The sequence below is a fragment of the Aethalodelphis obliquidens genome, unplaced genomic scaffold (genome assembly GCF_003676395.1).
Source record: "Aethalodelphis obliquidens isolate GAN/ISIS:26980383/991018 unplaced genomic scaffold, ASM367639v1 scaffold16, whole genome shotgun sequence".
Taxonomy (NCBI): Eukaryota; Metazoa; Chordata; class Mammalia; order Artiodactyla; family Delphinidae; genus Aethalodelphis; species Aethalodelphis obliquidens.
This window is the reverse complement of record NW_020837960.1, coordinates 14,961,657-14,974,328: the sequence shown is the minus strand read 5'-3', so window position 1 is coordinate 14,974,328 and position 12,672 is coordinate 14,961,657.

Sequence of the window (12,672 nt, the reverse complement as noted above, 5' to 3'; positions counted from 1 at the left end):
AAAAGGCATGTCCTCACTTTAAGCATGTTTCTCAGAGTTTGTCTTTTCTGATCTGAATACCTGATTATTAGTAAAATGAAGGTGTTTGAAAATGATTGCTGGAATGTTTGCAGATCTTGAAAGGAAGGACAGAAAGAGTCTAGGAAGCAAAGAGACTTCTGACTAATACGATAATCAAAGAGAATAAAACCCTCCATTTTCTGGCTTCTGTAAATATCGGTGGTCACAGAGGCAGCCAGAGAGTTGAGACAGCAGTTGCAAAGGTATTGTTTCCCTCTTCCTTGGAATCCATACATATATGGTAACTCTGTTTTTTAAAGGAGTAATTGGACTATGTAATATGGTGATTTGAATGTTCCTTGAGGATCTGTCTTTGGTACAAAACTTTTATATAAAAGTTTTCTGTAAAACTTTCACTTTATACAGAGATTTAAATTCAGATCTCAGAAAAGCTAAGGTATATTCTTCTTCTGAATTTCACTCAGTTAATACTCTAGTGAGTGTATTAATGAAGCCATGACAGTACAGTCTCATTAATTCATATTAGCTAATGAGAGAGCTCTGATAGGCACCTCCATGTGCTTTTTTTTTTTTTTTTGTATTGGTCTTCTAGACTCAGTCCCTTTCTTTTCTTTCTTTTTCCCAGAGGAAGTATTATGGTAAGAATTTCAAGCCTGGTAGGAGAGGTGGCCCGTACTAGGGATAAAATAGAAAACCAAATTAGAGAAAGGAGGTTTCAAGAACTCATAAGCATGCTTCCTGTTCGGGTTGAAAAGATAAAATCAGTCATTGGGTGACATTTTTTCAGCTTCTGATCCTGAGTTCAGGAATACATGACATAGATGGAAAAGCATCTTTCAGCTGAGGTTAACTAATAATCCTAACAGTAATAGTAAATATTATTAAATGCTGACCGTGTGCCGGACACTGCCAATCACTCCCTCCGGACTATCTTATTTTCACAACAGCTGTATGAGGCAGGTACAATTATTCTATTACATAAGGAAACAGCTTTAGAGAGATTACTCCGTTTCACTGATTCTGAAGCAACTTTTTTTTTTTTTTTTACATTTTATTTTCTCTGATATTTTGTGACAGCTTAAAACTGATCAATTTACAATCGCTGTAGCCAGCCAGCAGTTGCGACAGTTGTCATTGTCTGCTTGGTCATCAACATCAAGAGTGTCAGGATGAAAACTTGCAGAATGTGTGTCAAGTATTTGGAAGAAAGTCCCAGAGGCAGCAGTGGGATTTTAACTCTCATGAGCCGAATAGTGGTGGGGACAATGAGAGAGGAAGTATATTAGACTTGCTTAGTATCTCTCCCAAAGTTGGAGTTAAAAGTAGGCCAGCTCTGCAGCACTGTAAAGCCAGCACCTGTGGCTTTCGTCGTCTGTGAATTTTCTTATGAAACGCTGCACTATCTGTGCTCTTGATAGTGGAGGACACTGGACAACACGTTGTGAAAAAAAAACATGGACATCTATGACTCGAGTCTAAAGTGACTCCGAAGAGTCGAATCCTACATGCGAACAAGTTTCAGAAATACCTCAACCAATTTCTTTCACCTATATTTTCCTTTTAACATATATACACAGAAGTGATCTATGATAAAAATCTATGGCTAATGCCATTTAAGTTGGCTCTTTCATTAATTCTAAGATAAACTGTTTCACAGGTAAAAAGTATTATGTCATAGTCTACTATCACTAGTGTCTTCAGTTCACTCAAATACAGTAAAAGAGATAAAGCTCTGTCTGGCTCCAGAGACCAAGTTCAGAACATGAGGCCATAGTGTACTCACTGATATGATTTAAAACATTTGTTTGTTGCAGACAAGCATGGCAAGACCACTAACATCTCTTTGGTGAATACCTCCTGAGACAGAAAAGTAATGCTAATACTAATAATTACCACAGTGCTATGTTACATTCACGGTGCACCTTACGGTTTGCATGGCTCTTTCACTAGTTTAGCGTGTTCACTCCTTACAACCATGCTATGCGGTAGGAATTGTTATGACCTCTTTATTTCATGTAAAAGCAGAGTGCCAGATGCTCCTCTCATATACTTGCTGAGTTCTGCTGGATTCTCTGGTAAAAGGACTCCGAGTGGAAATACTTGTGCCAGGAGTTTATTGGTCAGCTCTGCTAGGAACAGTATCCACTGGGGATGGGCAGGAACAGGACCAGGCAGGGGGATAAGTTGAGCTGCAGTGAAGTTTGTAATAAAGGCCTCAGGTGATCCCATGGGGAGAGCTCTGGAGTTGGGGTGGCCATTCAGAGTTCTCCTTAACTGAGCCAGTGCGGCAGGCCTATGTACGCCTGCATTAACCCGCCATTGGATGTGGACTGTGCCCAGAGGGGACATAGGATCTTGGGTAAGGCCACTACCTTGAGTTGATAGCAATTCCTGAAGTGGGTCTCAACTCTGAGCCACCAGCTCTCAGCACTTTTGGTAGCTGTGCCCATGGCCATCGGTTCTGAAGAGGGGAGCTGGCTGGCACATCATAGCGTCCACCAGAACCTACGCCTTGTGCTTCTTATGTGCACTTGCTTTGTATAATAAGGCCACTCCATCTGAGAAGAGCTCCTAAGGATTCCGGTAGGTCTCTTTTCCTGGGAAAGCCTAGAAGGAGGAGAAGAGTCAGAGGCACCTGGTCCCTGTTTCTACAGAAGGAGATAGTCTCCGTCTCCTCCCTCTCCTACATATTTCCCACACCCTTGGCTAGGCCCTCTTTCTTTGGTCCAGGTGGCTTACCTGGTGGTGGCACAGTCCTTTATCCCTGAGCAGTCTGAGCCCCTAGCCACCATGCCTGTCTCAGGCCACGGCTGCTGTACTTTGCTGTCTATTTACTATCAATGCTGGACAAGTGAGTATTAGGATGTAGTGCAGCAGATCGTATGGGGGATCAAATATCTGCCCTTATTGTGTAACAGCAGTTCCGTCTCCTTCTAATGATCACAATCTATCACCCGTGATGGTCTCTTGGCTTGGGGACCCCAAAGTGCCTGGGTGGCAGATAGAGTTGACAGTTTAATGGTACCCTTACTGTCTTTCCTGGTGGAAGCATTCCCCCTATAGCAACCAGCCCTTAAATTCACAGAGCCTGGAGTTTGGGGAATGGGAAATAAAAATTCTTCAGTGAGGGTTTCCCTGGTGGTTGAGAGTCCGCCTGCCGATGCAGGGGACACGGGTTCGTGCCCCGGTCCGGGAAGATCCCACATGCCGCGGAGCGGCTGGGCCCGTGAGCCATGGCCGCTGAGGCTGCACGTCTGGAGCCTGTGCTCCGTAACGGGAGAGGCCACAGCAGCGAGAGGCCTGCGTACCGCAAAAAAAAAAAAAAAAACTTCAGTGAGATATTTGAAGTGATGGAAAGCAAGGATACTCCTGACCCTACCCTTTGTTTTTGTAACAAAATCTCCTATCATCCATCCTAGCTTACCGAGCACAGCCTTCACTTAGCTTCTCAATGATGCTGGTACATTGCTCACCAAAATTTTGTCATGCTTGGAAAATGGAACTCAAAGAAAGTGGCCACTGTGGACCTGACTAAAGAAATTTAAAACCTCTGCAAGATTGGAAGCTATAAAAAATTTGTTTTATAAATAAGGTGTGAGGATGTTTTGACAGATCTGCATATAAGGAATATTTAAATATACAAAGTACTGTATTTGTTTGCTCTTACTTTTCCAGGTCTGAATTATTTTATTTGTCGAAATCAGGGGTCCACAAACAATGGTCCTCAGGCCAAATCCAGTCTGTTATCTGTATTTTTTTTTTTTTTTTTGGCGGTACGCAGGCCTCTCACTGTTGTGGCCTCTCCCGTTGCGGAGCACAGGCTCCGGACGCACAGGCTCAGCAGCCATGGCTCACGGGCCCAGCTGCTCCGCGGCATGTGGGATCTTCCCGCACCGGGGCACAAACCCGTGTCCCCTGCATAGGCAGGCGGACTCTCAACCACTGCGCCACCAGGGAAGCCCTGTTATTTGTTTTTGTAAATAAAGTTTTACTGGAATGCAGCCATGCCATTTGCTTACATAAGTCTGCAGCTGCTTCTGCGCTGTCATAATAGAATTGAGTAATGGAACCAGACTGTATGTCCCACAAAGCTTAAAATATTTACTGCCTAGTTCTGTTCAGGAGTCTGCCAACCCCTGGCTTAGCTAGCTGACTTGTGATTAATAATTTATTTGGTCATAAAAGTAATAAGTTTGGTATATTTAGAAAGTTAGTTGTAATTAAGAGCTTTTATTTGAGGGTAACATAGCAAGGTATTTTAGGAAAAAAATATACTCTTTTAAATCTTTTACTTTTTAATTTATTTTTATTATTTTTTTAGTTTGGCTGCATTGGGTCTTCATTGGGTCTTTGTTGCTGTGTGCGGGCTTCTCTAGTTGTGGCGAGGGGGGGCTACTCTTCATTGCCATGTGCAGCCTTCTCATTGCGATGGCTTCTCTTGTGGAACATGGGCTCTAGGCACGTGGGCTTCAATAGTTGTGGCACGCGGCCTCAGTAGTTATGGCTTGCGGGCTCTAGAGCGCAGGCTCAATAGTTGTGGTGCACGGGCTTAGTTGCTCTGTGGCATGTGGGATCTTCCCGGACCAGGGCTCGAACCTGTGTCCCATGCATTGGCAGGCAGATTCTTAACCACTGAGCCAGCAGGGAAGTCCCTCTTTTAAATATTTTGAGATACATCTCCAGTCCTAGCTGTCTTAGAGATTTCTGGAATGTTCCTCACTTTCTAATTTCCGACTATTGGCCTGTTTGGTTTGGGTATTTATTCTGTGGCTTGAGCTCGTGTCCCAGTCGCCCTACCCAGAGCTTGCTAAACTGAGTCTTCTGAGTTCTTGCAGCTTTTTAAATCTTTTTCCTCTGTGTTATCTTTTTAAACACAGTCAAGAGCATCATCTCCACATTCTGTGCCTCCGGCACTGAAGTTGCAGGGTCCTGGCAGGGACTTGGTTCTCTCATTTGCTGGGAACATTGGATGACAACAGTGTGGATATAAAATTGTGTCTGGCTTCACTCCAGGATCCTTTTTTTCCTCTCCTATGGGGACCAGCGAGGTCGTCAGGGCACATCTGGTACTTTTCACAGTTGCTTGGTGAGGGGCTTCCAGAAACAGGCTCTGCGGCTGGAGCCGCAGCTCTCAGCTCTGCTGCTCCGACTGAGTCAAGCGATGACACCGTCGTCTAAATAGCACTTAAAAGATTTGCCGTCCAGGGTTTTCAGAAGTCCCGAATGAGCAGATTAATATCAGAAAAGCCTCATTTTCCAAGTGAGAACTGAACAAAACAGTCACCCTTATATCCTTCCTCACTAATGAATCTGCTGCGGCTGGTTCTCCTGTTAGGGATGAAGGTGGATTATTTTTCTGACCATGAGGGAGGACGGAAGAGGGCAGGGGTAGGGGCTACTGTGTAGTCTTCTATTACAAGAGGATCTGTTAAGGAGAGATTTCTTGCCCTCTCCTTGAACTCATTTGTTTATGTGCGGGTGGGGTCCTTCTGCATGGCTGTTCCCCAGTGCCCTTCAGGGTAGAGAGGACACAGTATGGAGTGCAGGGAAGAAAGGTTTGGATGCTGAAACTAGAACAAGGGGTGAGGAAGGGCAGTGCTTTGTAGGTCCTGCCGTGGCTCCCCAGTTCCCCTGTGCTATCAACATTCCATCTGTGTTTTGCAAAACTCTCGGTGCTTTGCAGCAAGTATATCGCTCCAGGGCTTCTGTCGCCCAGAGATACTGCATCAGCCTGACACTGGACTAGAGCCCAGCAGGGCCCCCTCTGTCACCAAAGCCTCTGTCTGAATGAAGCCACTCTAGAAAACAAGGCTCACTTTGGGGCAACTTAATTTTCCCTTAAATAACCTTTTTTTGCCAAATGCATGACAGCTGAAAACCTTAAAGAGTTCAGGTTATCATTATTATTATTTTGCTCCTATCCAGGACAAGAAGTTCTAATAACAGCCTCGCACATAGTAGACACTTGGTACGTGTTGCTTGCTGTGCGAGCCTCCCTACACATGTCCTGAGGACTTTGTAGATGATGCCATTATTTTTCCTTTCTGCTTTGCTGAAGGTTGGCCAATGGCTGGAGGATCACAAAGTTTCTGGAAGCAGGAGAGCGCAGAATGTTCCTGCAGAGATGGGAGCGTGCTCGGGGATTGTTAAATCCCCACCCCTTGGCTGGACTTGCAGGGAACAAGTCCAGAGGACAGAGGAGAGGTGAAGTCCTGTATCTTCATCTTGTACCAGGAAGTTAAAAGTCCCAAGTCAATTGAGCAACTTGCATGAGACAGCAAGGAGATAATCCACAGTAAAAGGAAATCTTTGCAGGTACCTAAGCAGGTGTGGAAAAGAGCAGAAGGACTCTGACCTGCCTGGAGGGGCAGGGTCGGAGCTCTGGGGAGTGGAGGACATTAGTGAGGTAGCACATCTCCCAGGACTTACATCAGGTGGCCAGGTTGTTTGAGAGAACAAATATTTCCTGAATTCCTCCTCTCTGTGTGTGAGGCTGTGGACAGACGATGAGAAAGAAGACACAACTTCCTTGGCCTCAAGGAGTTTACAATCTAGAGAAGAATCTCTCAAATAAAATCATTTACGTTATGGCTCTTGGCTGGATTAAATGAGTGAACATTGGTCTGGTGTTATTTTGGATTTATGTGCTGAATTACACATACAGATTTTAGGCATTTGTCCTCAGTCAGATCTCCCGGGAGCCTATTGGGCAACGCTGGGACAGAGTAGAGCAGAAGAACTGAGGGAGGTGGCGCGTTCCCTGCCTCCTGGATGGAGAGCCAGCCCCGGGCTGGAGGGCTGCTGTGTGGATGTGGTTCAGCTACAGCTTATACGGCACTAACCTCCAGGGGCTGCCATTCCCCTTTGAGGTTGCCTGCTTCTCGGTATGTACGTGTCTTTGGGACACTGATCATGAATTTAGAACACCTCTCCTGGGAAGGAGATTCTGAATTACAGATGAGAGAAAGATCACGTATTCAGGAAACGTTCCAATTCCAAAACTAGAGACTGAAGAGCTGTCTGGATGTGAAGCACTGATGAATCTTCATTTGAGCACGTATATTTGCTAGAATATTGAAAATACCAATGTATTAAAATAATCTGTCATAAAATCCAAGCAAAGTTCCTCCTGATGTCATATATTAACTGAAAGCTGACGTCGATACCGTTCGAACTGATGTTTGATACCATTATTATCAAAATGAAAGGCTATTTTTCTTCCAAAAGGAAGGGTGACAAAAGTTATCTTTCAATTGATATCTGTCCTTGTCAAGATCAAGGGCAAATTTTGTGTTCTGTTTGCCGGACAAACTGGGAAAGGACAGTAAAAAAAAAAATCTCATGAATTTATTGCATGGTCTATGAAAAATATAATAGTCCCGGAAAGCTTAGCAATCATAAAATACATTTTCCTTTAATTCAAGCTAATGACTTAAAGCCTGAGTCAAAAGTCCTTGAAGATCAATCAAGAAGGACACATATAGCCTGGCACGGTGTGTGATGGCAAAGGGTCCCAGAAGGTCAGGGTAGATCATTCTCTAACACTAAGGCTCACTGTGGTGACCACAGAAGAGACAAGAGAAATCAATTGCACAGGAGCCCAGGAACCAAAGAGCCAGTAGAGTTCCGTGGTGAGTTTCAGGGAGCTTTTCCCAAGTGACTTCATTTTGCTTTCCAGGAAATAGGACCACTGAGGTAATTATTCTAATGCACAGTATTTGTCCTTCTATTCGAAACAGTCACCAATTACATGTGTTATAAATGTCCCCTATTTTTTCCACTTAAGAAGACAGAAGACTTGAGGAATTTAGCTTTTTTACAGAGGATAGACTATTCCTAGATAAGATGGAAGACATTATCTAAGAAAGGAACTGAAAAGAATCAAAGTGAGAATCAGGACTGTGATGGAAAGAGGAAGGATATTCTATTTGTACAGGGAGAGAAAGTTACAAAGGTGAAAATATTGTCCAGAAGAGAAAGAAAGAAGAAACTGTGATAGCACAAGTAAATAGTGTATTATGCCAATTTAAACAACTAGAGGAAGCCACAGGCCGTTGCTAGTTTGAGAACTCTCAGTTCTGGCCCTGGAATAGGAGGCGCTGCTGTATGCGGCTCAGACGTGGTGACTCATGTGGTTGCCTGTCCTTCTGGGCTGAGTATCTGAGCTGTAATCAGTACCCTTAAACTCATCCAGTTGCTGTAACTGCTGCCCACTCCTAGCTCATGAGTGAATAACTGATGCCAACAGAACTCTGGAAAGAAGCTTTATGTTCTGGGTGTGACAATTTGAGGACATGGTTCTTACATATTTTCAGCTCTTCTTTTAGTTAAAAATTGGGTCTTTGTAAAATGAAGGAGAGCTTAGGAAATTGGTGGGTGGCTTCATAGATTGTATGAACTGTGGCTTGATTTTATAGTGGTCATGTTATCTATTGATCGATAGGTAGTCTATTCATCGATATTTATGGGGTATCTACCTTATGGTAGGTGCAAAAAATACAAAATAATTAAATAAGACATACTTCTCTTTTAAGAATGTAATTTAGACAGATGGGTAAGAGAGAAGTAAATCTAATAATACACAGAGTTATAAAGGATACAACAGTGCCATGCTCAGGGTGCTATGAGAACACAGAGAAAAGGGTCATTAATTCTAACCAGAGGTTCATAGACTATTTACAGAGAAGATATGTATTGAGCTGAGTTGGCTAGATATAATGTAGGAAAGGACATTCCAGACTGAGTGCATAACATGTTTATAGCAAAAAACTCCTGCATTCCTGGAATCTCAAGTATTTTGCCATTGCGCGAATCGTGAGAGTCTGGGAGGAAGGGAGGTGAGAGATGGGTGGGTCTCAGTGGGTTTCGGGGGCTAAGCTATAGATTTGAACTTCAGCCTGAAGCCTATGGGGAGTTACTAAACCATGTGAATCAGGGGAATAATATGGTCATATCTGCATCTTGTGAAGTTCATTCTTGGATAATGTGAAGAATGGTTTGAGCTTGGTCCCATCAGAGCCCAGAAGATGTGACTACTAGACTCAAGCAAAGGAAGGGGGTTCTTCTCATGAGACTGAGAATAAATAATACGTTTGGTCAGAGGTTCTCTGATCAAGAATGCTAAAAATACATTTTGAGGGAGTGAAGGAGAAGCACTCTGTTAGAACTAGAATACTGAATATAATGGAGTACCGCACATGTGTTGTGAGGAGAGCAATGATTGTGGGGAGATCCTCAGATAAAAGTAAGAGTAAAGATCCACCCATTTTTTTAGTCAACAAAACTATGTATTGTTTTCAGTTCTTCTTTCCCTCACTCCTTACATTAGCATGTTCTATCAGCTACTCTGCCAAAATACGTTCAGAATATGTCAATTTCTACCTTTTCTCACAGTTTTGCCCTAGTCCAAAACACCGTGAACTCTCATTTGAACATATGCAAAAGCTTCCAGTTGTCACTGTTATGGACTGACTTGTGTCCCCTCCAAAATTCTTGTGTTCAAGCCCTGACAGCCAATGTGACGCTATAGGGAAGTAATTAAGGTTAAATGAGATCTTAAGGGTGGGCCCCTAATCCAAGAGGACTGGTGTCCTTATAAGAAGAGGATGAGACACAGAGGAAAGGCCATGTGAAGATATAATGAGAAGGTGGCCGTCTGCAAACCAGGAAGGGAGGCCTTACCAGAAACCAAGCCTGATGGCATGTTAATCTAGGACTTCCAGCCTCCAGAATTGCAAAAAAAAAAAAAAAAAAAAAAAAAAATAGAGTTCTGTTGTTTAAGCCGCCCACTCTGTTGTATTCTGTTATGGCAGCCCTAGAAGACTAACACACCCACCTACAACACATTCTCCACCTGGGGATCTTTTTAAAATAGAAATCAGATTCTATCGCTCCCCTACTTAAAATCCTTCTTGCCTTCCTATCCCAGTTAAATAAAATTCAAACTTCTGACATAGCGGATGAGGCCCTATACAATCCATTTTCCACCTCCCCCTCCAGGGTCCTGGTCAGCCAAGCAGATCTTCCATCTAGTTTTCAAAAAGGCCACATTCTTTCTTGACTGAAACCATTTAACTTGCTGCTCTGTGTGTCTGGAAGGCTCTTCCCATAGTCTTCCCGGGCTCTTGGGCTGCCTCTTTCTTGTTATTCCAGACTCAACTCAGATGTTATCCCTCAGAGAGCCCTTATGATTATCCATTCTTACCCTTCCTCCCTCCCTGCCGTCCTCTAGTTCATAATCCTGTGTACTTTCTACAAAACAGTTACCACAATCTGAAATTTTCTTACCTGTTTCCTTGTTCATCGTCTGTCTTCTCCACTAGACAGGATGCTTTATGAGGGCATTCTTTAAATTCTCAGCATCTAGAATAGTGACTGGATCACAGTAGGTCATAATGAATGAGTGCGTGCAGAGTTCCCAGCATCTGCATCCCCTTCCTATGGCTGGAGGTCTTCACCCCCTCCTGCAGACATGGTCCTGCCTCAGTCCCCAGAACCTATTCTCATCGGGCATGAGAGATTAGCGACCGTGAGTTAGGATTCGCTTCACTTCTCCCCCACCTCTGACCTCCAGCCCCAGTTCTGACAATGATACCTTTGCCTCACATTGGACATCTTGTTCCGTTTTGTTCTGCTGTTTTAGCAACTGCCTTTTTTCCTTTCCTGGGGCAGGGACGTTAGGCGAATCTTTCAGGGGACTAATGTACTGTGTTAGCAAATGAGAGTTATAAGCCACTGAAACTTCATTTTTAAAATATGGTCTCATTTGTTTTACAGATTGGTGAGTCCTGGGGAAATTCGGTTTATGATTGGAAAGAAAGCCAGAATATTTGAATTATATGAAACCCTAAGGTTTTTATTAGCGCATATTCATAAAGAATGTGCCAGATGTCTTTGAATTGTATTAAATAGCCAGAGGAATTAAAAAAAAACAAACCAGTGTCTTGCCCAACCCTCGAAATGATGGAACTCTGCTGCCCCTTCACACTCCCCCAACTGAAAGAAGCGTGATCGCACAGGTTGTACTTCTGCAGTACTTACCAGCTTTGTATGACCAATAGGAGAGAATATCTCGGGGTTAACAAGAAACAGGAGTCATGGGAAAATTTTAAAAGGAATGTATTTTTTTCCTGAGATTCTTAGTTTATATTCCAGGCTTCCAAGCCTGGCAAGTTTGGATTAGGATTTGAGGATAAAAGCCTAATGTTAGGGAAAAGTAAATGAAAACAAAAATCTTACCAACCCAGAAAACCTCTCCACAAAGTCAGTAGAAACAGAGACCTGTTTTGTTCTTGAATAAGTGTTAAACCAGTATGTGATGCTCATGACAGGCAGTTCCTAAGAAATTACAAAAACAGAAAGAAATCCCACCGCCTTATATAGCCAAGGAGATTATACAGCCAAGAACATTCCCTACATGTTCTCAAGATAAACAATAACTAGTCCTCAAGTCAGAGGACCTGACGGCACATTTGTCACTCATAGTTCACCCTCAGTTTACCTGGTGATTGGGCTAACCATCTGAGTTAACTAATCGATTTTATACAAAAGAAAAATAAACTCCTATCTTTTTTTTTTACATCTTTATTGGAGTATAATTGCTTTACAATGGTGTGTTAGTTTCTGCTGTATCACAAAGTGAATCAGTTATACGTATACGTATGTTCCCATATCTCTTCCCTCTTGCGTCTCCCTCCCTCCCACCCTCCCTATCCCACCCCTCTAGGTGGTCACAAAGCACCGAGCTGATCTCCCTGTGCTATGCAGCTGCTTCTCACTAGCTATCTATTTTACGTTTGGTAGTGTGTATATGTCCATGCCACTCTCTCACTTTGTCACAACTTACCCTTCCCCCTCCCCATATCCTGAGAAAACCATAATTCAAAAAGAGTCATGTACCAAAATGTTCATTGCAGCTCTATTTACAATAGCCCAGAGATGGAAACAACCTAAGTGTCCATCATTGGATGAATGGATAAAGAAGATGTGGCACATATATACAATGGAATATTACTCAGCCATAAAAAGAAACGAAATTGAGTTATTTGTAGTGAGGTGGGTGGACCTAGAGTCTGTCATACAGAGTGAAGTAAGTCAGAAAGAGAAAGACAAATACCGCATGCTAACACATATATATGGAATTTAAGAAAAAAAAATGTCATGAAGAACCTAGGGGTAAGACAGGAATAAAGACACAGACCTACTAGAGAATAAACTCCTATCTTTATGACAGGAAGTAGTTTCGCAACTTGGAGCAAGGCTCCTCCTGTCGAAGTCAGGCTTCTACCTTAGCACAGAGACTGGGAGATTCAAAGGGATTCGCCGGCTCCCAGGTCCTTGAGAAAGGCCTTCTTGGGCTGTAAAATGGCAAAAGAGACTTAAAAAAAAAAATAAGATTTACATGCGTCTCAAATAGGCAGAGATAATTCACAATAACAAGTTGATAAAAAAAAAAAAGGGAAAGGGATTCTAATGAAAGGGAAGGAGAACTTCCCTTATTTTTAACAGCAAGAACTAAGCCTTTTATTTTATTTTCAGAACAATGCACATTTTTTTAAAAACATCTTTATTGGAGTATAATTGCTTTACAATGGTGTGTTAGTTTCTGCTGTATCACAAAGTGAATCAGCTATACGTATACATGTATCCCCA